The sequence below is a fragment of the Podarcis vaucheri genome (genome assembly GCF_965113315.1).
Source record: "Podarcis vaucheri genome assembly, chromosome: 2".
In the NCBI taxonomy this organism is placed as follows: domain Eukaryota; kingdom Metazoa; phylum Chordata; class Lepidosauria; order Squamata; family Lacertidae; genus Podarcis; species Podarcis vaucheri.
The window spans coordinates 75891311-75910472 of record NC_138760.1 but is presented as its reverse complement, the minus strand read 5'-3'; the positions used below and the strand labels follow the sequence as shown (position 1 = coordinate 75910472).

The 19162-nt window shown below is 46.5% G+C and overlaps 1 long non-coding RNA gene across 1 annotated transcript; it reads right to left on the bottom strand.

Moving 5' to 3' along the window:
- Positions 1-778: 778 nt before the first annotated feature.
- On the bottom strand, positions 779-4859 carry LOC309527473. Its single transcript, XR_014217253.1, has 3 exons — positions 4747-4859; positions 3231-3300; positions 779-1018 (listed from the first exon to the last, which is right to left on the bottom strand). It is a non-coding gene; the product is annotated as an uncharacterized lncRNA (long non-coding RNA).
- Positions 4860-19162: the final 14303 nt, after the last annotated feature.

Sequence of the window (19162 nt, the reverse complement as noted above, 5' to 3'; positions counted from 1 at the left end):
GGTATTGTGGTAAATCACTTCCCTAGCACTCAAGCAAAACGGGGCTTCCTCCCTATGGTACTTCTAACTATAGTGTGTGGAATATGCTTATGTGAGCATCAGGGGCGCCTCTGGCATGATGTCTGTGACATCACAGGCCGTAAGTGACACGAATCCCTTCCATGCAGCAATGAAAGCACTCACCTTGAAGTTGTCTTGGTTGTAATTTCAAGCTTTCTCAGTGAGAAAGTATCTACCAATTAGAAAGCATCTACCTGTGAGAAATTGCATCTACCAATTAAAACATGCTAATTTAAATTTGTTTGCTTACGAATTTGTGAATTAGCATTAGTGAAATGGCCAGGATAGTTTTGTTTCTCACATGGAAACTTTGGCCTATGTAGGATGCTACGGTGCACATTATTATATCACTCCGGTGGGAATTGCAGTTTGCAGCAGCAGAAACCAACGAAGAGGCTGGGCAAGTACTCGGTGCTCAATTTCTTTTCAGCTGCAATAGGGTACCCCCACAACCTTTTTAGTGCAGCCGTCTACTACCCACTACAGTGAGACTGCTGCCACCCAATGCATGAAGACAAGATGTTGCTACATCAGGGTCTGTGGCAGCACAGAGCCTTTAAAAACAAAATACTTTTTTGTCATCTGGAAAGACCCTGACAGATGCTGGATTGATGGAATAAATCAGAAGAGTTGAAGGTTCTTCAGGCTTCTTCCAGATGTTTTGGGTTTAGTAAAAAAGGAAAAGAAAAAGAGTTTGCCCCCCTGCCATCCTCGTAAACGAAACCCACATTTATTTTCATCAAGATTCAATTAAAATCTATCCTTTCCCCCGCAAGGCTGGGTGATGCAAGCTATGAGGCATGGCTTGAAAGCGACCTCATATCATACACTGCTTGTTCTTTTCTTCAGGAACAACAAAGACAAATCGAAGCAGGCAAACTTCCCAAGGAGCTCAAGTTTCCAAAAGCTCTTCATCCATAGCTAGGTCCAGATTTCTGAGAGAGCCGACTGCTGACACCTGAAATATCATAGCACAGACAGAGGGTGTCAGTGGCACGCCAGAAGCTATTAGCTGTAACACAGGCATAGGTCTAAACCCAAGATGCCCCGGGCAACCCCCAGGGAAGAAGCAACCGTTCAAGTCCTAGAAACAGGTCTCCTTCATTCCATTTCATAATGCTGAAAAAGTATCTGTGCAGCAAAAATGCTTGCTAAAAACCTCATTAAATGTAAACAGGAGCTGGTAGGGCACCCAACATGGCTGAAAACAAGAACATTTCTTCCAATGCCTTAGTCAAAATCAGAGAACCTCCACAGTGTAGGGGGGGACCATAGCTTAGATAGATGTAGATCATACACTTTGCATGCAGAGGGTCCCATGCTAATATGCTGGTATAAGAATAGGGATGGAGGAGAAAGTCAAAGCCAAATCTAGCAAATCTGCACTTTCCAAAGCAATATGAGAACTGAAGCACAGGGAGCCTTCAAAATTCACATGGACCAGAATTTTGTGAGGTAGTTTTCCAACAAGCCAATATTCACAAAAATGCATATATTAGAGGAAAGTGTTGATTGGAATAAAGATATTAGTAAAAAATAGCATATAATATGCATTATGTTAGAGGAAATTGCTTTCCATAGTGTGTATGTTAGTAAAAACTGCATATTAAAATGTGTTTGTTAGGAGAAATTGGCACTAAAATGTGTATGAACTTTTTAAAATGAAAAATGCAAATGGCTTCAAAATGGGGAGAATTTAATTTAAGGTAGAGGAAAGAAGAACCCAAGAAAACTAAAATGGGCAGATTTCCCATTCCTAGCTAGGAAATTCTTATGTACGAAGCATGGGCCACTAGTCTAAGTGTAAGGAAAGCTTCTTAGGAACCTGTGGGGTTTTTTGCAATTGGTCAGGGAGATCCTGATAAGCTAAAAGCTTTGTGATAAAGTTCTTTACCTGGTAAGATAAAGTTCTTGATAAAACCCTGATAAGATAAGGCCTTAGGGTGCAGCCACACCCCCGACAGTAAATGAGTTTGGTGTACTTGCACAGGCTGTGAGACTCAGTTAGGATGTGGACCGAACTACACATTACACACCAATGTGCTCCTGGTTATTTGGAAACCATGACCACCCAGGAGATCTGAGCCTGCTTTCAATTTCTCATCCAGACATGTCCTTGTTGTGTGACCCCAGTAAAGAACGCAAGCATGAGCCAGCACTAAGAAGGGGGGCTGAGTCAATGAGAAGGAGATGGCTGCCTTGAGAACGGGGTGAAGAAATTGCTGATCACTCTCTGTTTGCAATGTGGATGTCAAGGTTGCAAAAGAGACTGCAGGTAAGCTGAAGCCTCTGTTCTACGATAGAAAGGTTTGTGGAAAGCAGAATCTTCAGTGCATAGAGAAACCTACAACCTGAAAAGAACCTGATCACCCCACCCTACTACAGATCTTGCCAGTTTCTATTTTTGTCCACCTGATCAATTCCTGAGCAGGGGTTTTCCTTGCCTGCCTACCAGACTCCACCCTGTCCCCAGAGGCAGATGGCACACAGCCAAGCACCTCTTTCTTTCCTCTGTGGCATGAGCCTATGCAGCCCTTCCCCGTGCATAGTCCACACAAGCCCCACAATGAAACATCCAAGTGTATTCTCAGACTCATTTCCCTGCATTTGCAGGCTCCAGCTTTCTCCAGGATAAAATAGGCAGTGTCTGGGGGCCAGAGCAAAAGAGCCTTAAGGAAAAGGAGAAACTGCTAAGCAGTGTTTAAGCTCAGTTGTGGCAGAGTCTGGAAAGAATGCAGAGAAACTGAAAGACAGTTGGCGTTGCCCCGTTCTGCTCAAACAGTCCTGGAAGAAGTGCATGCTAGCATCATCCTACCTTGTAGCCACATATTGGATCAGTTTCTTTTGCTTTTAATCTAAACAGGATCTTCAGAGTCTTGAGGAAATCGACTTAAAATGCACATCATTTCCCGCCAATCAATTAAAACCACATTCAGTACCTGCCTTTCATTGCCCAGAAATCCGAACGCTACAGAGCCTGGAAAACAGACTTTATGTGTCTGTACTGCCGTTCTAGAGTTAGCCAACATTACTCCAGAAGTGGATGTGGACACCCCAGTTTTTCTACTGGCAACTTGTCAATCTAGAGTTGTTAACAGTTTAATGTGAGAAGGCCATTTCACTTATGCTAATTCACAAATTTGTAAGCATAATATATTAGGGTGACACACCTTAACTGGTTGAATCTGCAATGCAGTCTTGTGCACACCAACCTGAGAGTTAGCCCTGCTGCACATAGTTCTGAGAAAATATACATAGGACTGTGTTGTAAAGCTTTTAGCAGGAATTTCAGCTGAGGGGAATTTCCGGCACCCGGAGTGGTGCACATGCTGTGCACCTGGTGGGCGGGACCATGGGGACGAGGCACCCATGGGGGCAGAGCAAGCCACCCAAAGGGGGTGGGGGTGGAGTGAGCTGCCCATGGCGGGCTGCTTCCTGGGCAGCAGGGGGAGGGGGGAGCCACGCTGTTTTGCCAGCAGCCTTCCTCCCTTCCCTCTTCCTTTTGACAGCTTGGGGGTGGCCTCCCCCCCCTGGAAGTGGCCCAGGAGTGGAGGAAGGGGGCGGTGGGGGTGGTCCACCCTGGGTGTCATCACTGAGGGGGGTGACATTCGACGTGCCACCTGCCTGCGACTCCCAAACCTCCCCCAAGCTGTCAAAACAAAGGGGGAAGGGGGGAAGGCCGCTGGCAAGGCAGCACAGCTCCACCCCTTCCCCCAACGCCTCGGGGTAAGCTTGGGAGTCACGGGCGGCTGGCATGCCGAATGTGACCCCCCTCAGTGATGACACCCAGGGTGGACCGCTCCCACTGCCCCCTTCCTCCGCCCCTGGGGGGAGGGCAAATTATTATCAGTGGGGCTGATCACTCTTGTTGGCATGTGTGCATTAGGGATTTAGTGCTGGTATAATATTACTTTGAGGTTTCCTTGCTCACAGTGACACTTTACCAGATCAAGAATGAAACCTCAAGAGATCCAGAATGTGAACCCAGGTTGAGGAAATGAGGGGATGCCCATTGATCATAGGCACCATACAGCCACTCTAAAGCTGTGTATAAATGTCACCTCCAAAGCACATTCTTTCCCTCAAAGAGAGCACTATAGTTTGTTAAGGGTTGCTGGGAATTCTAACTTGGGCCTCATCTGCACTATACATTTAAAGCAGTATCATACCACCTTCAATGGCCATGGTTTCTCCCAAAGAATCCAGGGAACTGTTGTTTGTTAAAGAGTGATGAGAGTTGTTTGGAGAACCCTATTTTGCCCAGAGAGTTACAGTTCCCAGAGTTTCCTGGGAAGAAGGATTGATTGTTAAACTACTCTGGAAATTGTAGCTTTGTGAGATACGTAGGAGCCACCGAACAACTGTCAGCACCCTTAGCAAACTACAATTTGCCTGTTCTGACCTCTGAGCTCATGTTATGGATGACTGCTAGTCCCCTGCCCCCCCGAGACATGACAGCAGCATCATATGCTTTGAGTAGTGTCAGTAAGAATAGGGTTTTTGTCCTCTGTTTTGGGGAACAGTTAGGGACTGACAACACCACAGATAAGGTATCTCTTTTCCAAAGGGATCAAGGCTGCCCTTGCTAATGAACAGTCGCTCAAAGTCACTGTCTCTGACATCCAGGAAAACAGCTTCTCAAGAAGCCAAACACAAGAGCCTGAAGAGGGAGAGCTTGACACTTACCCAACTGCCTTGGGGTATGTAAGGATGGGAGCTCATTAGGAAAGAACTAGCTGTGCTGTGCCAGCTGATTTTGCTGAAAACACTTCTGTAATGAGGGCCAGCTCTGGCAGGCAGAGAGCTCACCTGAGCATCAGCAACCTGATGCTGCGACTCACTCTGGGCTCTTAGGCTGCCATTGTTACCACATACCACATACACACATGCATCTCATGTCCTTTCCATGGGATTACCAGTGAACACCCAGACCCAACCTCCCTCCAGTAGGGATGCTTCTTAGCTGAAAGGGTCATCATCAGGCTCCCCCATAAATATTTCACATTCACAGTCTCTGGGCACGTCTCAAAACCCATTTATTACCCATTCACCCATATTTGTTTACACAAAGCTCTCCTGAAGGTTATACAATGTCCGCTGTTTATTGAGCATTCGTCCTATTTGTTTGTGTGGAGGTTATACAAATTCCCATCAATCAATTATGTTATCCCACATTTTCAGGTGTGCTTCCCCATCACTTTCCTTACAGTGAAAAGTCAATTCTTAATTTTTAAAAGTGGGTTTGTTGCACCAGAGTGCTTTAATCGATTTTAATTGTGCAGAACGCCCACAAAATACCGCTAGTTTGGAGGTATTTGTTGATTCAGTGTCAACAGGCTAAGTTTCACCTCAGTTCTGGTCCCCTTAAACCAAAGGACCTTTTATCTCTAAACCACTACCAGAAAGGGTAGCGGCACTATGGAAGCAATCTTGGAAGGAGGGGGATTAGGAAGAGGAGGGGGAGAAAGATTTATGCAGAACTAAAATCCCAAATGGTTTCAGCAGTAAATTTACACGTACATTCTCAAGCCTGCAGTTATGTTTCTCACCCCAGCATACCAAGAGATGGTTATCTTGCAGGGACTTCTTTCATAGCATCAATGTTTTCTGAAAGAACTACCTCAATTGTGAGGGATCCCAATGTAAGTTCTTTACAGAATGGATTTAATAGCCTTAGCCTCTCCCTTGGAGATGTTCTGTTATCAGATTCCTTTGTTCCTTGCTAAAAGTGATGGCAGACTTCCAAGTCTATGAGCCTTTGGCACATAACATTACCTTTACCCCCACACACATTCACACAGAGAGAGGTGGGGAGGGGGAGAAGAGAGGTATCTGGATAATAAGTAAAATATGGGAGGTAGGGCTGTTTTACACAGCTATGATAGGAAGTCATCTTGGAAAGCCCTCCATGGGGCAGCTGCCCCACATGCAAAGGCATTTCCCGCACCCTGGCACATAGCACAGACCTGCTCTCGCCACACATTTTGTCTGCAAGCCACGGTAAACTGCTGCCAGAATTTTGAAGGTGGCATGAAGACAGATCATGGTGTGGGACCCCCAGTGGCATGACAAACTGGGACACATGGTGAAATCGCTCACTGGCTAGAGAAGACACCACAGAAAAGCAAGACTTGAACTGTGGTCTCAAGCACTGTACCTCTGCTGTGTCACTTTAGAATAAGAGGGAAATGAGAGAGGCCAAGAGGCTGCCAGATCCTCTTCTGTTCCACCCGTTGCGAAATCTGCCTTCTGCACTGATGTAGCCTCATCATATACAATTGCTCTTGCCATTTCAGCATAAATTTCCTACACGTACGCTCTCTCCACCAAAACTGATGAACAACACTGTACAGTTTTGCCATTGCCTCCCAGTGTGTAGGGAGGGAAACTTCGCATGGAAAAAAATAAACAAAGTTCAAGGCACAACCGAAGCCAAATCTCCTCAGCTGAGAGGCCCCGAGGCCAAAGAGCTAAGTCACTGCAGAAACTTGGATCATGTCTTCTTCTAAAAGCTTTTTGATCCTTCCCCGTAAATCAGCATTCTGTGAAATCAGGGTGGCCCTCAGCCTCTGCTGCCTTTCTAGACAGAGCATTTGTCTTTCATTTTGTAGGTAACAAGCAGCAGCAGCAGCAGCCCTCTGTCGCTGGACAATGGGATTCGGCAAGTGTGTGCATGTGGGTGGGAGGGAACCAAGGATCTGGAGGAACACTTTTCATTTTTCATCATAGCTACACATCAAGCTGGCACGGCATGATGGCTGAGGCTGCAAAAATCCATAAATTGCAATCTAGTCTACACAGGCTTCCAATGGAGAACACTCTTGGTGGGTTAGAAGACAGTAGAACTTCCCATGTAGGAAAAGTGTGCATGAATTGCATCTCCATCTCTCCTTTGTGCTGTCTCCATCCTGCCTTACTTCCACTGGTTGCAGCCATTGAGTCATCAGCCTCTGTGACCCCAAGAAAACCAGCAGAGTCCTGGTTTAGTGACAAGTACCAGAGTTTTGAGAGATGGTGACCTTATCACCATCAGAAGCTAATGGACCAGCTTAAAGAAAACACATGCATCTCCCTTACACAGGACTTGCTCATGGGACATCCAAGGGAGGCCGTCCGCCAAAATGCAAATCCTCAAGAGCAGCACAACTCCACAGAGCCTTTGCAAGGTCCTGTGACTGCATTTCTGAACTTGATTTATAGCTGTTATTAATAGCTGAAGCAGTCCCAGCACAGACAATTAAAAGGCCATTGCAATAAATAAACAATCGTTGTAGTGCCATAAAGCCACAAGGCCAAGCAAAACTATGAGCTGGCTGTGCCAGAGGGGACCTGGCTGTCCGAATCAGCCAGGCACGCTGTTCCCCAGGGGCTGAGCAGCTGCAGAGGCTGTGAAAAGCAGAGATCCCAGCCCTGGCTGCACTGCTGCTCTGCTGAAGGCAGATCCACCTGCTTCAGTCTGATGGCAATCTTTGCCACAAGTGACATTCTCCTGGGGAGCTACAAAAAGGCAATGAAAAAGCATGACTTTGGATTGGAAAGAGTCATCCTGCCATGGTCCAGCCTGAGATGAAGTCTCTTCTTCTTTTTCTCACACAGAGGCATCTAGAGAAAGGAGGAGGAGCAGGCAGAAATGACCAGCTGAACATCTAGCTCCAAGAAGCTCACTCCTTCTCTTTGATATTTTGAGGAGAAGTCTACCTGGGACCGTTCCTGCTGCCATTGAATACATAGGAGCAGGGCTAGTACAGCATAGCAGCTGAGCATCACTGCCTTTAACACCCTAGAGTTCTCTTCTGGCATCTAAGATGGGTGCAGATGAGTACATGTGGTCCCAAGGGCAGCCTCTGAGACTGGAGGATCCAGAAAAGGGAACATACTTAAGATGTGCTTCCCATACACCCAGCTTGTGAAAGGATTCCTAGCCCTACCTCCCTATTCCACACAGTCCCAGTGAAGACTTCATTGCTACAGTCAACAAGCAAGTCTAGTCCCACACCCTGTCTTAGCATAACAATGTGCTTCAGGTTAAGCGCATGTTACAGCTATTACAGTCCATCAAATGCCTGGAGAGAAGCACACTGGAAGGGACTTGGCTGTGGACATAAGAACATAAGCCCTGCTGGATCTAGCCCTGCATCCTGTTCTCTCATTGGCCAAGCAGATGCCTATGGGAAGCCTGCAAGCTGGTCATGCACCTGGTCAGAAAGGAGCCTGGCCACCCGTCAATCTCTGGCAGAGCAATTTTGTTATGTTCAAAGCAAGCGTTCCCAGTAAGGTGGTAATTTATGAGCCAGTTATTGCAGTGCTGGGGATTCCGCCTCTGTGCACTGGAAGCAAGCCCTGCAATTTCCTGTCCATATCCTGGCTTGCTCCAGGCAAGGACTGAACGCTTCCCACAGAAGACCCCAGAGGCAGATGCCCCCAGTTTAGCAGTGCACCATGTCCGCACTGCTCATTTGTCACACATCCATGTCAGATGAAGCAGGAGGGATGATAGCTGTTTCAACAGAAACACTGTGGCATGTAAGACACTCATACTGATATACTCAAAGCTACCTGCTGTGCTGATGGATGCAGAGCATGCAGACAGATCATGGTGCTGGCATTGCATCAGATCTGTTGGTTTGGGCCACTACAGCACCACAGATCAGAGCCCGTAGTCCTCCAGATGTGCTTGAACTCCATCTCCCAACATCTCTGACCCCTGGCCATGCTGGCTGGGGCTGATGGGAGTGGGAGTCCAATGACTTCTGGAAGGCCACAGGTCCCCTGTCTCTGCATTGCAGGCACTGGCATAGAGAAACAAGTGGCTGCAGGCAGCACGACAAGCCTTCCGTCTTCCCCGGAACGCACATCTCCTCTTGGTTTTCTTCCCCTTCCCTCATAGCGGTCAATAGCCAGAGCTCTGCAGGAGTTTTGGCAGCAGGATCCCTACCTCTCTTGAGAAAACATGCGGTGTTTGTGTTTGCTTGACCCTTCGCTCCTTGGGGTTGGGATGCAGGCCAGACTGCCGTGCGAGGGAAATCCCTGCCGCACACAGAGCAAGCAGCAAAGAGGGTCTCTGTTCGGAACTTCTCCCGCCTCTTGGGTCACCCGCCAGATGCGTCAGAGAGGTGGGGGATCCCTCAAGGCAAAACTCTAGGAAAGCGCTGCCTACGTTTTCCCAGCTGGGCTTCCCCCATACTTTCTTGTCTAGAGAAGCTAGGCCGATTTCTCTCTCGGGTGTTCTCTCCGTCTTCTCTGCAGAATTGCAGGGCATGAAAGGGGTGTAAGAAGAAATCAAAATTGGGGACCCATTGCTTGAGCATTTTACTAGGCTGAAAACCATGGGCTGAAAGTATGTGCAACAGCTATGGGGAACCTTTGGCCCTCCAGATGTTGCTGAACTACAACTCCCATCATCACTGGCCATTGGCTATATTGGCTGGGGCAGATGGGAGGGAGTTGTAGTTCTTCAACACCTGGAGGGCAAAAAGTTCCCTACTCCTAATGTATAAGCACCAGCCTTTTCCCCCACCCCATACACTGAGGGCAATGGAAGCCAATCCTTTGAATGACTGAAGGTTTGGGAAATCCTACATATTAATGTTACGTATAATTGTTTAATTGACACTGAAATAGAGAATGCCTGAATGTGTATTACTGAAGGGGATTTTCCATGGGGCTATATTATACACTCTGAGCTCCTTGGTGGGTTGATAATTAACTGTTGATTGTTCTCTGCTCTAAATTGCATGTGCGTCTTTAATCATGTGATGAAGGTATTTGGTTGCAAATCTCCATCTTGGAAGGGTGGTAGATGTTGTCTTTGATTCTCAGGCCCTGTAAGAGAAAGATGTAAATGAAACTCTCCAGAAGCATACAGCTCCAGACAAAACGGAGCCTGTAAGGAGAGAGAGAACCCTTTGATTCTAGTTCTGTTTGGAATGATCTTTTATTTCTAAGATGCTTAGCCTGTGATGGACAGCAGAAGGTATTGTATGGAATTATTTGGATGTATATCTCTGATGTTTTTTGTTCTGTTTTGAAGAAAGTTCTGCAAGTTAAGTTTTGAACCATCTAATGGGTCTAGAAAATGTTTCATTCCAAAAAGAGTCAGTTTTTATGCATCCAGGCGCTTCAAGCTGCACAATATTAATATCTGCAATCATTAATAGGTTGGTAACAGTGAGCATAATCCACATGTTGGTTGAAAAGGGCTACAGCTCTGAGGTCAAGCACATGATGCTTTGCATGTGGGAAGTCTCAGCCTCAACCCCTGGCATCTTCAGGTAGGGCCGGCAGACACCCCCATCTGAAAGTCTGGAAAGCTGCTGCCAGTCAGTGAGACAATGCTGAGCTAAATGGACCAGAGGCCTGACTGCGCATGAGGCAGCGTCTTGTGTTCTTGCATGGGCTTGGGCTTCTCTTGCTACAATTTGGAGTAGACGGTGATCTGGACCGTGTGAAGGATCTTACGAAAAATGAAGAAACCAGGCATGCTGACATAAGTGTTTGTTGTGAGCGGAAAGGGGGCCAGGCTGGGTGTGTGATTTAGTGCTAGGTGGTGGAGTCGCCACGCGAAGCCTGGGCGAGTTCAAGGTCCAAAGAAAATAGAAGATGCTTTGGCATTTGCTGCTTGGTTGCACAGAGTGGCACGTGAGAGACACAGGCCTTCGTCCAAGAAGGATCCTTGGCACATGGTGGGTGTGGTTGACTTAGCGCCAGACAGTGCCTTGGGCAAAACAGGTGTTGCATCAGAAGGGAGCAGAGAGAATGTGGAGCACAGGTGCAACCTGGTGGGATGCAATCTGGGCAAAAAGATTCCTGCATTGCAGGGGCTTCGACGAGATGATCCCCATGGTCCCTTCCAACTCTGTGATTCTGTGAATGAGAAAGTTGTGCTTAGGTATAAGCTCTGGCACAAACCCTTTGCTCTTAAAATTAATGGTACCACCTCTTTTTTTAAAAAAGGCAATTCATTATATTACTTAAATTCCTTTCTTACTCTCTCCCAAAGGCTTATGGCTGCCACCCAGTCATATTTTGGAAGCACCCTCCACTATAAATAGAAAACTTGTGTTCCTATAAACATACTATCTCATAAAGAAGGAAATTTATAGTGGAAAACAGTGGCTGTCTCATGAATGCCAGTCAGAGGTGCCAGGCAAACAACAGCTAGAGGGGTTGTGACACGTCCGCTTGCCAAGACCTGCTGGGAGATCAAAGCACATGGCCTAATCCCTGCACATGGGCCCATGAACCCACACCAGGTTATATATAAACAACAATAAACAGCCTCATGACAAATCCCCATTAGGTGATTTAGGCAGGGGAAAAGTGACTTGTCCCAGGCAAGTCAGTGAACTTCATAGTGGAACAACTAAATATGAATTTGAGGGTGGGGCACTTCCAAACTGTTGCTATTTTAAGGTGGGTTTCGAATTCAGGTTGCACAATTAAACCTGATCTGGAATTCTTGCACAACAAGCACACTTCCCGAATGCTATACTTTTTGTGACAAGGAAGGTGCACTGGAAAGTGTAGGATAAGACTTGCTTTGATGCAATGTCATCTTAACTCCTCAGCAAACAAATCAAAATGGATGCTGAATAAATAGCTGATATTGTCTAACCTGCTTACAAACACATCGAGATGAATGCTCAATAAATAGATTGTCCAGAAGTTCCCTGGGTCTCTCATATCCACAGACTGGCCTATTAACAGCATCTGCATAGCTTCTAAAATGGAGGCATGGGAAATGACTGCATCATATTGGCTGACAAGGGAATGCAAATGGAATAGAATGAAAGGAAACCCAAATGCCATACACCAGAGGTGGAGAATCTTTCTCAATCCTTTCCCCCTGGTCACCAGCCATCTGGAGGCCATGTGCCACTGGCAGGTGGAGCCAGAGGCAAAAGGGGGTGAGGCAAAGCTAACTCCTGCCGTTGCAGAGTATGCTACATTCCAGCCACACAAAAGTGACAGTACCCACTCTCCCTCATCCCTCTGCATCTCTCGATTCAGGCAAGCAAGAGGCATTACGACAATTCAAGGACACATTTGAACCATCCAAATCCAAGGGCACATTTCAGCCTGGGGAGAGGGGTAGGGTCTGGGCAGGAGTGTGGCCTGGGGATAGTATTGCTGAGGGTCAGGTTGTTGGTGGAATGTGATCAATGGGTCAAATCACAAAGTGCTTGGTCTCATGTCCTGAGTTAGCACATCCGCCATGTCTAGATGTTCTGAGATAAGAGAGCAGGTGTTCTGGGTTACCACAGGAACAGGGCAGAGATTCAGGTGTATGACTTGCTGAGTCATTCACCCTCCTGTTGATTCAGGAGTGTAGAGACATGGCGATAGCTCAGTTGGTAGAGCATGATACCCTTAATCTCAGGGTTGTGGGTTTGAGCCCCACATTGGGTGAAAGATTCCTGCATTGCAGGGGGGTGGACTAGATGGTCCTCGCGGTCCCTCCCAACTCTACCATTCCATGACTCTATGGCACCAAAATGATAATAGCCACCAGGGCATTGCTTTCATTATGTTCCTGTTCCGGTGTCCTGTTGCATGTCCTGATGTTATCCTGTTTGCTGTCAGGGTCTGACTCTGAACCTGTGAGAGTCAGGGGGAAGGTTGTGGGTTTTTGCACAGCAGCGTTAGCTAGCATGGTTATAGTGTTACCTGATGTGTACCTTTACTTCAAAGATCAGGAGAACTCTATGTTGTAGATAGTGGTGTTTAGATTTGTCTCATGGCTGCAGACAATAAACACTTTGTTACCTTGAACCATGTGGGATACGAGTTTTTCGCTTAACTGGGGACTCTGGAAGAAGTCTGCTGGGAGCAGGAAAACTCTGAAGACTCTGCTGGGGCTCCACATACTCTGCTGATACATCGCACAGGTTGAGGTGTTGTGAACTATCAAGTGACTTCCACAAGTCACCAACACAGGTAAGGAGGCATGGACCGCCACATTTGACCCCTGGGCTTGAGGTTATCTACCACCTCTGAGTATGCTCAACTAAGAACAATATGTTAGTAGGCAACTAAGTTTTAGTCACAGTAAACCGATTGAAATTAATGGACCCAACTTAGAGATGCTCATCAATGTCAGTGTGTCTGCTCTGAGTGAAACGTAGTTGAATACCACCCAACTGAGACTTGTAGACTTGTACAGTAAAGCAAAAATTACAGTGAAATCATTGAGGTGTCTAAAGGAGACGAGGCAGTAACAGGTGATTATAGATTGGGAAACTGTGTTTCAGTCACACACACAAAGGTAAAAATTCTAGATACCGTAAATGACATGGAACTGATCATGGGGAAGGAAGGCAACCCTGGACTTAAACTTAGGAACACCCAGCACCTGGTGCAAAATGTAAGTGCTGCTAAACTGATTGGAACAGTGACCACAGGGCTATCAAATTCAGCCCATGTGGGAGTGGACAGTTGCCAAGAAAACGCTGCACGGTCACATCTGACTTCAAAAGAGAAATGTCTAAAAATGATGGGACTGGTGAAAAGGAAGTTGAAACGGAAAGTCAAGGGGATCAGATTTCTCAACGCTTGGGAGTTATTCAAAACTACAGTAATAGAATAATAGAATCTCTTCTGCTTATGTACATACTGCACACCACAAAAGGTACCACCACAGCCCAGAGCTTGCCAATATGGTTAAAAAGTATAATTAAGAAAGCAATTAGGCGAGGAGGACTCCTTCAGAAAACAGAAGCCTTGTCCAAACAAGAATCACAGAATTGTTCAGATGGAAGGGACTGCAAGGGTCCAACCCCCTGGTTTCACCTGAGCCTCGAACAGCAGTATCAGATCAAGTCTCTGATCTGTCAGGGAGAGTGCAGCCCTATCCAAAGGAGGTTGCACCCTTAATCCTAATGCAGAACGAGAACCAAACAGCAGCAATTCCACAAGTTTCCATCATGTTCACTAGGAGCCAAAAATCACTGCCAAATGAAAGGAGCTTTCAGATAGGAGCTTTCAGATAGTTACCACGGCTAATAGCTCAAGATGAAAACTGTTTGCGAACTGTTTTTGACACTTCCTCCCACCTCCTCTGTTAGTGACAACATTGGTGAAGTTCAAATTCAGTTTATAATTTATTTATTTTTTGAAGATTTGTCCCATACCGACTTGAACAATTTCACCAGGGAAATTGGTAACAAATAATACAATCTTCCAGAGGTTACACAGGAATAGATTCCCAAAGGCTGCATCTTTAAGGGGCTTGCCATATGCCTTGAGGTCTCTTCTCTGCTGGGGAAGTTCAGCAGGCATGAAACCAGAAATGCCATTCCAGCCTGATGGATGGTGCACATTACAATCCATCAGCAGGCATTTCCCTTTCCCTGCAAGAAGGATGATGTGAGCCCGCAATAACTTACACCTCAGTGTAGGAGGGCGCAGGTGAAAGTGCACCCTTCCTCGGACAACAGCCCTTTCTCCCAAATGGCCCTTAACCAGAATTTACAGTGTCAAAATAAGGTGGCAGTTTGGGTATTGTGGGTACCCAACTGGAAACCGCCGAGAGCTGTTCCCTGCACCTAAAGCTTTCCACTATTTAGAGAGGCTCTGTTCCAGGCCCTTGCTCCTGGCAACTGCTCAAGAAAACATCATCTCTCTGCACAAAGCTATTTACGGGCCGTAAACACCAGCCAAAATCAACCTGGGCAGCTGAGGGTGTGTGTGTGTGGATAGAGACCTGTCCCCGCTCACTCTGTTCTTCCATGCGCAACGCAGTGAGTGACAGAAGTGTTCATTCCTTTGCATTCTCCAGCCCCAGGGCCTTCCTGCACGTCCCAGTCACTAGTCAGCCCTCGTCTCATACTTCAAGTAATCATGTTCTGGCAATAACAGCAGCCATCATTCCATTAGGTGGCCCTCGGGGCACCATTCTTTCAGCTCCTCATCTGTACAGTCAGGATAACTGGATAGAGGCCTACCTTGTCTGGGTGCTTTCCATGGGCTTTTAATCTCATGGCCCTGGGTTCAAGCGAAAAGATCCCTGCATTGCCGGGGTTTGGACCAGACGGCCCTCGGAGTCTCTTCCAGCTCAACAATTCTATGGTTCTATGCAAAGTGTTTTGAAGAACATAAATGCTAAATGTTGTCTGTGTTGTTTAGTCATTTAGTCATGTCCGACTCTTCATGACCCCATGGACCAGAGTACACCAGGCACCCCTGTCCTCCACCGCCTCCTGCAACGTGGTCAAACTCATGCTGGTAGCCTTGAGAACACTGTCCAACCATCTCATCCTCTGTCATCCCCTTCTCCTTGTGCCCTCTATCTTTCCCTACATCAGGGTCTTTTCCAGGGAGTCTTCTCTTCTCATGAGGTGGCCAAAGTATTGGAGCCTCAGCCTCAGGATCTGTCCTTCCAGTGAGCACTCAGGGCTGATTTCCTTAAGAATGGATAGGTTTGATCTTCTTGCAGTCCATGGGACTCTCAAGAGTTTCCTCCAGCACCAGAATTCAAAAGCATCAATTCTTCGGCGGTCAGCCTTCTTTATGGTCCAGCTCTCACTTCCATACATCACTACTAGGAAAACCATAGCTTTAACTATACGGACCTTTGTTGGCAAGGTGATGTCTCTGCTTTTTAAGATGCTGTCTAGGTTTGCTATTGCTTTTCTCCCATGTTGTCTGCATAGCCTGGTAATTGACCTCCATGGATAGATATGCACTACAGAGCAGGAAAGGGCTTGGCAGGGGGTTGGACTCGATGGCCCTTGTGGTCTCTTCCAACTCTATGATTCTATGATTCTATGAAAGTTCAGCCTCCAACAGTGGCGTAGCGTGGGTTCTCAGCACCCGGGGCAAGGCAATTAATTTGCGCCCCCTAACCCGGGGCAAGGCAAGTAATTTGCGCCCCCTAACCCGTGGATTTTAGCACTCGAGTCTCTTCCGCGCCCCCCCCAGATGTTGCGCCAGGTGCAGCAGGCCCCCCTGCACCCCCCACGCTACGCCACTGCTCCCACCACAAGTCTTCAGGACAGCCATCCGAAGGCTGGCGCGGGGAGAAGGTCTCTCCGCCCCACCGCCAGGCTTCGGAGCAGCCTTCCGAAGGCTGGTGCGGGGAGAAGGTCTCTCCGCCCCACCGCCAGGCTTCGGAGGAGGTCCGAGGACAGTGGGGTTCCTGCTTCCTCGAGGAGGGCTGGCCAAACGCGCCCCCCCAAATGTTGCGCCCGGTGCGGCCGGCACCCCTGGCACCCCCCACGCTACGCCACTGGCCTCCGAAGTATTGTGTGCATCCAACAGGTGCCGAGGCAACTTGTGCAGCCAGACACATAGTAATCACAAGAGAGGCGAAAGCACTACTTGCAGAAGCGTTTCGTTTCCCCAGATTGGAAACCGACAAAAACTCTGCGGCAGGAGCATTGTGGAAATGTGGTGTCCACAACCACAAGAGGAGAAGAGATCCTTAGTGGGCAAAGAAATTAAGGGGGAATCCATACCTCCCATACAAACTGATCGTATGGAATAGCACCCCCCCCTACTTAGAGCCACCAGTTACCTTGCCTGTAACTACTCCTGACTCCTCTTTCCCCCAGTTCCTTGCTAGGAATTCCTCCTTGCAACATCTGGAAGAAACTATAAAGAATGCTGCATCCGTGCCCACCTGCTTCCACTTAGGAATAAGGGATTACTTGCCTTTTATTTGAGGGGAAAGAAAAGATTTAAATCCCTGCTGCCCCTTTCCCACCTCCCACTGCTTTGGCTCCCCTGCACCCCCCTCCAGCCCCCCACCTTTCCTGCAGCACATATGCTAGGATGAGCTCAGGAATGCAGTTTTTATTCCCCGGACCTTCTTTGATTTACAAATACAGTGAAAGCACTGATTAGTAATTGTCCACACATTTGTTCACACTATCGGCAGGATTAAGGATTTTTATTTAATTTTATTGCATTTCCAATTTTATTGCCGTTACAAATGGTGATAACAACCTGCGATTGTGCGAACACTCTGGCTTAATTGTAATCTGGAATAAATAAGGGCTCAACCCGAGTTGATAAGAACAGTCATAAATTGGCACTGGAGATATGCAGAAAGCAGACATTCCTTTTTCCTACGCTTGAAACATCCTGATTATATGTTCTGAAGGCTGGTTGCTGGCTAATGATTGCGAGGATTTAAAATCAAACAAACCAGAGATTGGAGGAAATGTCCTCTTTTTTGCATTCATATTTTGTCTTGAAAATGGCAGTTCAAGTATACTTAAAGGGTAAATAATCTGCTCTTTGAATGCATCCAAATATTGAATCTAGTCCGTGCCCATAATTGTATTAACAGAACCCTCAATATCAATAATTATTATTCCACATGGCATTCCTTTATTATTCCAGTGATCTGGAATGCAATTTAAAGAGTATGGTATCATACCTTCCAACTTCCTATTCTATTGTTGTTAATGTTATTATTATTCTATGTATACCCTGCCCATCTGACTGGGTTTTCCCAGTTTATTATATATAAAAACATAATAAAACAGTAAACAGCAAAAAAAACTTCCCTATACAGGGCTGCTTTCAGATGGCTCAGGGCTGGGATAACGCCATACCCTCCAACATTTCTCCAATGAAAACAGGGACATCCTACTATACCCTCCAACATTTCTCTGATAAAAATAGGGACATCGTAAGGGAAAGTGGGACTTTCTGGGATTGATTCAGAAACCAGGATACCTTCTGTAAATCCAGGACTGTCCCTGGAAAATAGAGACACTTAGAGTGCCTTTGGTATAGATATCCTGTGAGTTCCATCAAGGGACGGTTTGTTTTGCCCAACCGTTCAAAGGAAACACCCCACAACAAGGCCAATGGCACAACTGGGCGATTTGTCCCAGAAAGGATTAAGCAAGGCGGAGGACTCCACTAGGATTTCAGTCGGCTGTCAGTCCAGAGGCCCTGATTGTCCTTTGAAAAGCTGTAAAGCAGCAAGAGACATTGTAGCTGGAGAATCATTGTAGAAATAAGACTGATGTAAAGATGAAGGGTACTTTTTCAAAGTATCAAAGAGCTATTAAGAAGTTATTATTACCCTGTATATATAGTCTATATCAGGACTGACCCAAGACATTTTGCTGCCTGAGGTGAACCAGAAAATGGCGCCCTCCCTACCTGGGAATAAGATCCATTGAACTAAATGGGACTTACTTCGGAGTAGACCTTGCATGGTTTGTTAGTGTGTGTGCAATATTTACCGTATAAACAATTAAACACTGAGGTCCAGCGCCGAGGGCCTTCTGGCGGTTCCCTCATTGCGAGAAGCGAAGCTACAGGGAACCAGGCAGAGGGCCTTTTCGGTGGTGGCGCCCGCCCTGTGGAATGCCCTCCCATCGGATGTCAAGGTGATGGAAAACTACCTGACATTCAGAAAACATCTTAAGGCGGCCCTATTCAGGGAAGCTTTTAATGTATGATATTTTAGTGTTTTTTGGTTTCTGTGGAAGCCGCCCAGAGTGGCTGGGGAAACCCAGCCAGATGGGCGGGGTACAAATAATAAATTATTATTATTATTATTAAACATTACAAAACACCATAGTGGTATGCAGCGATACAATAATAAAAATACTGCAGTTAAAAAGAGATAAAAGAAACTTTGGAGTCAACTCATCCTTCTGAGAAAGCTTGTAAAAACAAAAACAAGAAGTTTTAAGCATCTGATGGAATGTGCAGAACGTCAGGGCCTGTCTAGCTCCAGCAATGGTTAGTGACTTTATAAATCATTCTCTAGCATAAAAGCTACTTTTAAAGAAACTGTTACCTGCACAAAACCCCACTTGAAATTTGGCAGGCTTAATCCATTCAGTAGGATAATCTTTGCCTGCAAATTTCATCCACTTATGTGAAAAGCGAAAAAGTTATAGCCATTGTTAGATCCACTATTATAGACAATGGGGGTAAAACTAAGCTGCTGATTTAACAGATAAGATATGGAGCTAAATAATGAAGCAAGTTGGAATGACATGGAGCAGATCTGAAACTGATTAGGCTGCTTCCAAGCATTACAGATACAGATACAAGATGAACATTGTGTTTACTGTACACCCAGGGTAAATGCAAACTTTGGGTGGTATCCAGTGCCTTTGGCCTGTTAGCATGA